Source organism: Elephantulus edwardii, unplaced genomic scaffold (genome assembly GCF_000299155.1).
Source record: "Elephantulus edwardii isolate Elephantulus edwardi_28Jun2011 unplaced genomic scaffold, EleEdw1.0 scaffold00019, whole genome shotgun sequence".
NCBI lineage: Eukaryota > Metazoa > Chordata > Mammalia > Macroscelidea > Macroscelididae > Elephantulus > Elephantulus edwardii.
The window spans coordinates 16,843,417-16,853,072 of record NW_006399769.1 but is presented as its reverse complement, the minus strand read 5'-3'; the positions used below and the strand labels follow the sequence as shown (position 1 = coordinate 16,853,072).

The 9,656-nt window shown below is 39.8% G+C and overlaps 1 protein-coding gene across 2 annotated transcripts in view; it reads right to left on the bottom strand.

Annotated features, from left to right (window-relative positions):
* The window catches only part of ATL2 (atlastin GTPase 2), a 73,598-nt gene that overhangs the window by 63,539 nt on the left and 403 nt on the right, over positions 1-9,656 (bottom strand). The gene's annotated exons all lie outside the window — the stretch shown is intronic.

Here is a 9,656-nt window from a genome sequence, read left to right as displayed (position 1 = left end):
CCCAAGCAGGTTTTCAGAGGCTAGAAACTGCAGAGAAGAGACTGGTCCATCTTTCTCCCACTGACAGGTGGAATAGAGCCAGCAGCGGGGACATCTCTGGGTTAGAAGGGTAGTTTCCCACAGACTACGCCACCAGCATATCTCATAAATCCACTCATTCATTACGAAAAGTCATTCACCCACTAGGTCAATCCAAACTGCTCATATTTAAATGTTTCTTTGTAGATGATTCTAAAATGCCTTCAGAGAAATGTCTTGAATTCTTTAAAAAAAAATAATGCTCCATTTGCTACAGCAAATAAAATAGCCACAGTTTCACTTAATGAGTGGATAACAAGGAAGGGCTAAATGTTAACAGATTAAAAAGTCAGAAAGTTAGTGCTCCACAGAATCCAAATCTATTTCAAACCCACACAGAAGGTAATAAGAAGTTTGAAGATCGCAAAACAGGTTTTTCATTAAAATGTTAAGTTGATGTTGTTATGTACCTTGACTATGCCCATGAATGGTCCTGAATCTTACCCTATCTTAAGCCAACCTCACCATCTCCAACACATCTCCCTCCATTAACACAGTCACTGTGTCAATGCATCTTATCTAAGGGTTTTGCTCTTCTGCACTGACCCTCCATCCTTCCAAGTACGATGTCCTTCTCCATGGACTGGTTCCTCTTGGCAACATGCCCAAGTATAATTACTAGACACAAAGCTACTCTGAATTACTATAGGAGAAATATGACTCACTTCTATTATGATTTTATATAAATAAGTTCATTGGCAATTGTGTTTACAACACACTAGTCAGGTTTTGCAGATTTACTACTGAAAAGTCAATGAACTTGGAAACTGCCACTCTTAAGCTAAGAAAATGACTCACCGAATCTTTTAAGTGAAAATAAACAAGTGTCCTCATGTTCTTACATTGTTGGTTAAATTTGTGTCTTCTAGGCTGCAACAGTTCCATGATGCATCTTCAAGGATATGAACATGTATGGCTAAGCACAATTGATAACAGTGCATCTAAATTCCAAAATCAATCTCCACAACAGTCTACGTGTTTCCTATTGCCAAAGGGGCGCTTCAGAGTAATGAGAGATCTTCACCATGAAACCTACAGAATCCCTTTTCAGGAGGAAGTAGCTAAGAAAATACACCGTCCCCTTTTCCTTATGAATAAGGGTGAAATATCTCTGAGGGAGGAGTGATAGGGAATGGCAAAGGACACACTGACAAAGGAGATTAATCAGAAATGGTTTGACAAGCACTGTGGCAATGGGACAATTAAAACAGACTTTCAAGGGGAAAAAAGAGAGGAATGAAGGGGGGGTAGAGAAAATAGTGCAACAATGAATGGAAATCCAAAATCTCTGTAAATGTTCATTAAAATTAATAACATTTTAAAAAAGAAAATAAACAAGTGTCTCTAAAGTGCATAGTTATTAAAAGTAAGATAGCTGAGAAATATGAATGTGTATGTAAATCACCTTAAAAATGGAAAAGACTTCTCAAGTTGTACATTAAAAATTCATTTTAAGTTCAAAGTTTCATCTTAGTAATAACTACCATTAAACCAATGTTTCACACTGGATCAAATACTTACTTATACTGGATTTAACACTCTCAATATCCCTACCACGAACATATTCTTAGTATATAAAGTTAAAAATTTATTCAGCATCTCTCCCACACTAAACCTATCTCCATATTATGGGGTGAAGAAACTTTATTGTCTAATACGTTATATAGAAGAACAAAGTGGTCAAATTGGCACACTTATACATGTTACTATGTCTTTACAGACAGCTAGCTTACAGCTTATCAAACACACTCTCATTTGTTTCCCACACCTTGCTAAGGTCACTATAACTACTTTTTGTGAGGGCTTCCTGGTACAGAGAACTTGAAGATGGACTGCCAAAAAACTAAACTATGTCTTGGAAAAAAGTAACATTTTTTCCTTGGAGGCAAGGATGGCAAGATTTCGGCTCACCTATTTTGGGCATGTTGCTAGGTTAAGGGCCACTGCTTGGAAAGGAGGACGGCTGGCAACAGAGAAGATCTCCAACGAGGTGGATTGATAAAGGTGACGACAGCAATGGGCTCAAGTGTATCAGAGATGATGCGGACAGCACAGAATAGCACAGGATTCAGGTCTAGTCAAAAGGTCATAATGAGTCATAATCAACTGGACGGCATCTAACAGCAGCAGCATGCCTTAAGGGTTGAATCATGAAAATTATTTACACCCAATAAACAATGATGTCAGTCTAGAGACTAAGGTTAGCCTGATCCAAGCCATGATCTTCACAATTCCTTGGAGACGAACATCATGCTTGGAAGGGTGGAGGGACAGCACAGGACAGGAAGACCATGGATGATATGAATTGATACAGTAACTGGGCCAGTGAGGGTTAGTGTGTCAAAGTAGTGAGACTGGCTCAGGACAGGGCAAGGTTCATAGCTATTGTATATATGGTGGCTATGAGTTGCAGGTGACTCAATAGCACATAACAATAACAACCTCTAAAACCAAGGACTATAAACTTCATTACAGAAAAGCTAGGAACAACACTAGAAGTCCTAATCCACAACATAAACAGTCTTCCCAGTATCCTGGAAAACCTACAACCAGGAGAAGATAACGTAGATGAATGGGATCTTCTAAGACTCAAATCCCTATGCACATCCAAAAACTTCTCCAATAGGGTAAAAAGGGAAGCCACTGACTGGGAAAAAGTATTCGGTAATAACATATCAGATAAGGGACTTATATCCAGAATTTATGAAATACTTGAGCACCACAACAAGATAAAGGTAAAGAATCCAATAGAAAAATGGGCACAGGATATGAGGCACTTCACCGAAGACGACATTCAGATGGCTAACAAGCACATGAAGAAATGCTCAAAATCCCTAGCCCTAAGAGAGATGCAAATTAAAACAACTATGAGATATCATCTCACTCCAGTCAAAATAGCAAAATTTAACAGAACATCAAGCAACAAATGCTGGCGAGGTTGTGGAGAAACTGGAACCCTGATTCACTGTTGGTGGGAGTGTAAAATGGTGCAACCCCTGTGGAAAGCAGTATGGCGCTTTCTCAAAACGTTGCAAATAGAGATACCATTTGACCCAGCAATTCCACTACTGGGACTATACCCTGAAGAGACCATAGCTGACATCCAAGCAGATATATGCACACCCACGTTTACTGCAGCTTTGTTCACAATAGCAAGGAGTTGGAAACAACCTAAGTGCCCATCAACAAACGAATGGCTAGAGAAGCTGTGGTATATTCGCACAATGGAATACTATGCTGCATTAAAAAACAAGGAACTCATGCAATATTATTCAAAATGGTTGACTCTGGAGAACATTATGCTGAGTGAAATATCCCAGTCACAAAAGGACAAATATTACATGATGCCACTGTTGTAGAATGGGACTGTCCTTGGGGTTGGGGAGAGACTGGGTAAGATGGGTTCAATAATGTATACTGCACTGAAACAGAGGAGGGAGAAAACTGTTTAAAAGAGATATATGACTAGGTATTTCTGTCATCACAGGAGTCTAGAGCGAGGGCTACATGGTGGAGGGGACCTGGGGGAGGGTTTGTAAAACAATAAAAGAATCTTTTCTTTTACTTTTCCATAATTTTTTACTCATGTACTTATAACTTGTTAGTTAAATTTGTGTCTTCTAGGTTGCAACCCCCCCACGATACATCTTCAAGGATATGAACATGTAGGGCTAAGCACAATTAATAACAGTGCATCTAAACTCCAAAATCAATCTCCATAATAGTCTACGTGTTTCCTACTGCCAAAGGGGCCCTTTAGAGTAGTGAGAGAAGATCTTCACCCTGAAACCCACAGCGTCCCTTTTCAGCAGGAAGTAGCTAAGAGAATACGCCATACGCCATCCCCTTTTCCTTATGAATCAGGGTGAAGTCTCTCTCAGGGAAGAGTGATAGGGAATGGCAAAGGACACACCGACAAAGGAGATTAATCAGAACTGACTTTAACAAGCACTGTGGCAATTGGACAATTAAAACAGACATTCGGATGGCAGGGGAAGAAGAACAAACTGGGGAGGAGGGTAGAGAGAATGGTGCAGCAATGAAGGAATGAAAACCCAAAATCCCTGTAAATGTTCATTAAAACTAATAAAATTTAATAATAATAATAAAAAAAACAAAAAACAACAATAACAACCTAAAAGCTGGCATTTTAAACCCACCCAGCAGCGCTGTGGAAGAAAAGGCCTGACAATCTGGGTCCATAAATATTAAAAACCAAAAGCAAACCTGCTGCCATCAAGTTGATGATTCTGATGACACTGAGAAGTGCTCTATAGGTGTATCCTGGCTGCAATCTTTGCAGAGGCACACTGCCAGGTTTTTCCTCTACAGTGCCAAGTGGGTTCAAAATGACAACCCTGGATAGTAGCTACGAAAACCCTATGAAGCAGTTCAACTCTGTAACTCACGGGGTCATGATAAGTTGGAATGAAGTAGACAAGCAACGAATTTTGTTTCCTGGAAATCTGGACAATGAATACTAGGTTGAAGGGGGAAAAAAAGATCTTGAAGAAAGTGCAACCAGAATGTTCCTCCAAGACAAAGATGACAAAGCTTCATATCACATACTTTGGGCACGTTGCTAGGAGAAGCTAATCCTTGGAGATGGACATCATGTTTTTGAAGGTGGGGGGACACAGAGAGAGAGGACGACCCTCAACCTGGTGGATTGACACAGTGACTGCAGCAATGGGCTCAAGCATGTTGGAGATTGTGAGATAGGCAGGGTTCAGATCTGTTGTATACAGGGTCGCTGTGAGTCATACTTGACATGACCTAACAACAACATGGCCAAAGCATGACTGACCCCACAAGTGCAGCATTATACAATCAAAGGCACAATTACTAGATCCTCAGGAAACACTTCTCATTAGTTACATATTTTCGCAACAAATTAATAGGTATCTAATTTATTTATGTTTACTAAGCTGGTAGGTTAGCAAAGGAATTCTCAAGTTCCTATACTGGCCAAACCAAAAGTCAATCAGAAATATTTCTCTCCCTTGGAAAACAGGACACTTAATCATGTTCCATGACTTAAAATCCATTTCTCATAGATTATATTTGCCCATAAATGCAACTACTTTATGAAGAGTCTTCTACCCCGAACAGGTAGCAAGTAGTTATTCAAACACACTTTACAAGGGAGCTGCACTGCCAACTCGAAGGCACATGGCTTGACACCTCCAGGTGCTCGTCTTTCATCTGCCCCAAACAGATAGCAAGTAGTTAGTTAAACACATTTTACAAAACTCTAGTCCTTTAGTGGTAAGGAGCGGAGCTGAGTTGAGATGCATTGTCAACACTCAGATCATTTCATCTTTTTCAACGCTCATAACAAGAATTGAACTTATTTCACCAATTGTTCTGTAATTTTTCTAATAATTTCATTTCTAATTTAAAATTTTCTATTCCTAGGGAGCTCTGGTGGCCTAGTGGCAATCCCAGAGGGGTGTGGTTCAAATCCACCAGATGCTCTGCTGGAGAAGGAGAGACAATCTTCTCCTGTACTAGTCAGATCCAATTTGAAGGCGCGCGCACACACACACACTAAATAATAATAATTTCTAGTTCACTGAGTGACTTGCTCTACCTTTAATTTTTAACCACCCCATCTTTTCTTGATTAGCATCATTTTTTTAAATTTCATTCAAGGTTTTATCCAGTCATCTATAATTATACATGAAGATTCTAAATAGAGAAATGTCTCTGCCTTCAAAGTCTGATGAAAAACCGTAAGAATGCCTCTAGGTGTTTCTACAATGTAGACAAGTCACATACAGTCCCTCCAATAGAAATACTGCTTTAAATCCCTCATCTCAAAAACTCAAAGCTATCAATATTTGTTTTATATACATTTTTATTCACTTTTCACACATGATACTAAAGAACACATCCAGTTGCTGAGCAAGCATTTGTGGCTTTTCCAGGGGAAGAATGGCCTACGGGTTAGTGTTGTGGCCGTTTTTAAAATAAAGTACCTTGACATATTAAGAAAAAACAAGCAAATTAAAAAAACCCTCACAGCTACCAACTCCTAGAGACCTTTCAAGTTTTCAAGGCTGAAAAATCACAAGGGAACTCTAGTAGCCTACTGGACTGGACAGGGAACAGAGCTGCCAGCCCAGCAGCAAGTGGTTCAAATCCACTAGCTATTCCACAGGAGAGAGAAAAAAAAAAATAGGCAATCTCAACCCATTCGATTTAAAGCCTCTGAAAACCCTCTGGTACATCAGCTATGAGTTGGTCCAACTTGATGGCAATGAATGAATGGGAAATCACAGAGTAGCCAGCCACTCTGGTGGATTTTAACCACCAGGGGCATTCAGCCTTTTGGTTAGCTGTACAACTTGACAGATGCTTAAAATGAAAACAAAATGTTAAAAATGCACCATGTATTATCCTAACTACAGTTATATTTTTGGTGTGCTCCCTTCTGGTAATTTATTTTTAACACTGTAAAGAAAGCCAATTTTTCTAGATGAGGAAGGGTAACAGAGATAAAAGTTACTAGAGTAACATCTCCATGTGGAACCAAATTCAATTTTTCTATATTCACAACTACCTTCCCGAGTTATACAATAAATGTCCAAATTTTCCAGAAAGTAAATAGCATTCCTGCATTTTTAAGTTTCAAAGTGGCTACATATCACATAATCTGTATACTACTAAACTTTAAAAAGAAAAAAAAAGTTTCGTTGCTGCCACCTCAGTTAAAAACAAACAACAACAACCCTCATTCTATAAAGTTGCACTCCAATGAAGAGTTCTGGTGGCCGAGTACTAAGAAGCTGAACTATCATTTCATTCACGGAAAGCAAACGGTTCTCTAACAACTTCTCTGCAGGATAAGGACAAGCAGTCTCCTTTCTCTGAAAACCTGCTGGTTGGTCAGCTAGGAGTCCATTCCAACTCCAAGGCACACAACAACACACTATCATAAATGACCATTACAGAAAATATGTTTTAACTTCTACTATAATCCCCTGGATTTATTTTTTTTTTTTAATCCTTGACTGTTGTTAACAATTCTACAAACAACAGATCTGAATCCTGGCCTATCCTGTGCCATCCTCCAATCCTCTACATCTCTGATACAACTGAGCCCATTGCAGCAGTTACTGCGTTTTCTCACCTGACTGTGAGCCTGTCAAATGGTTTGTTTACAATTGTGTGTATGTCAAATAATTGTTCCAGTTTAACATAAAAGAAAAAAAAATTATGTGCCTCCTGCTATCAAGGTTTGACATTTTTAAAATATGTCTTATACGGCAGCATTTTCAAAATCACAATTAATTATTCCAGTTACTCTTAGCAATTGCCTAAACTGAAGACTACATGCACCAGCACTCGTGGAGTAACCTCTAAGAACTGTGCTGCTAATCCAGCGGCTCTGAGAGAGAAAGAAGGACAATCTCCTCCTGCTGAGAATTTACAGCCTTGGGTACTCCATGCAGGCTTGCTATGAGTGAACACAGACTCAGTGGCAGTTGGAGTTTTTTCAATTACACCCAACATGTGGAAAAATAATTATTTTGAAAGAGTCTTAATGTTTTCACTGGTGAATGTTCAAAAACTTTATCCTAAAGTTAATCATATGTATGCAAGCTAAAAACAAATGTCTAAACATGCCTAGCTAGGAGTGCTTGACTTAAGGCCAGGCTCATTGTCATTTGCCATTTATTTTCCCTATAATGGATTGTTCCTCTCAAATAAAAAATCTGAAGAACCTCAAAAAATATTTTGCTAGGTAGATTTAAAAATATCTAAATATTCCTTTTAACCTACAAAGTGAATAAAATATAACGGTGCATGTGCTTTATAAGGACCCTAAATTTCTAAAAGGAGTAAGGATTTCTCTGAAAAAACAAAACATCTATCTATGACTGAACTACCAGAACGAAGTCTGACCCCATATTTTATTTCTCCAGAAAGCAGAGGGAAGAGTCCCTAGTCAAAAATTACAGAAATCTCTACTCATTTACAGCCTGTTTGCTCTTACTATACACAAATGCTACCAAGTTTATTTGGGTTTTTAAAGCAGTAATAGATCTGGATTTGCATGAGTAGAAAGGGACTATTCTAGGCAGTCACTAGATAAGGATGGTGATTAAATTAAGAATTGAAATCCCTTGAAAGAAAGAGAAAAATCTATGGATAACAAAGCATTTTAAAAATGATGGACCCTACTTATGAACAAGGAGTCCTAGTGGTGTAGGGCATAATGTGTTGGGCAGCGAACAAAAAGGTTGACAGTTCAAATCGACCAGTCCCCCTAGAGGAGAAAGTTGAAAGAGCTCTCTCAAAGATTTGCAGCCTCTGAAATTCCATGTAGAGTCACTCATATGAGTCAAAACTGACTCCACAAATTATAATTCCTCTCAAGAGTTTCATTTCTTCTCACTGTGTTATCAAATAAAAACAATGTTCATAACCATGACTGTCATAAAGTCAAGTTATCTTAAAGCAGCTAATATATAAAACATTTTAAAATGCATATAAAATACTTCACTTGGGGAGATGAATGAAGGCAGGACCAATCACCTTCAACACGTCCCAAAAGGGCTAAACTGAACAAAGCTTCGGCAATCAGAATCAACTACCTGGGAATTCCAACCACAAAGTTGATGAGCAGTCAATACATTAGATATTGTTTCATTTTCAGTTTTTCTTAGCAAATCTCTTGTTTGTCATCATCTCTGAAGTATATAACCAACATCTTCAAATGGCTATCAAAGATTATTATTTCAAGTGAGCTCTCATGTTAGCATTTCACCAAATGTCTTACAAAAACCTCTAGTAAATAAAGACAAACGAATCAGAAAACAAGATCAATTTTAGTATATTTCATAAACTCTTACCTATGCCATGGACGTGGTTACCCATAAGCTTCTAATGTTTATAAGAGTGTAAACTTGACGCCTTTGAACACTATCAAAATTCTCAATCAGGATCCCATTAATTCAATTCACACTACAATGATTAAACGCCAAACTCCTAAAAATAGTGGTGCTATGAGGCTGCCAAGCAAACGCGCCTGGAGAGCGCAGGGGCGCTCCTTGTGCACGTACAGTAGGAGTACATTCAGCAAAACCAGGGAACGAAGAATCAGGTGACTTCACACCACGACACTTTTCAGTCAGATCAAGCCTCCCATCTATGGGCTCCGTGACTAGTAAAACGACTCGGAACCCTTAGTTTGACAACTAAATCTGAACTTGCAACCCTAGACCCGAGCAATTCACACAAATGCGTGTGGAGACCGAGGAGCCCGGGTCGCGGACGCCCAGGCGTAAGCCCTGCCTGAATGCCGAGGTTTCCCTAGGAAGGGTGTCTGGAGAGGTCTCCACCTGGCAGCGAGGTGTCTGGCCCGGGAACAGACTCTGCGTCCTCTGCTGTGGGCCCCATGTCGCCCGACCACCCCTTCCTCCCACTCAGCGACAGGAAGAAAGGGCAGTGAGTGCCCGCCAGGTGACAGCCCCGGACCTGGAGGGCCCCGCCGACCTCCCCGCGCCCGGGGCCTGCGGCCCCGGCTCAAGGCCGCCCCCTCGGGTCGGGGCGCGCACGGCTGCAGCCAC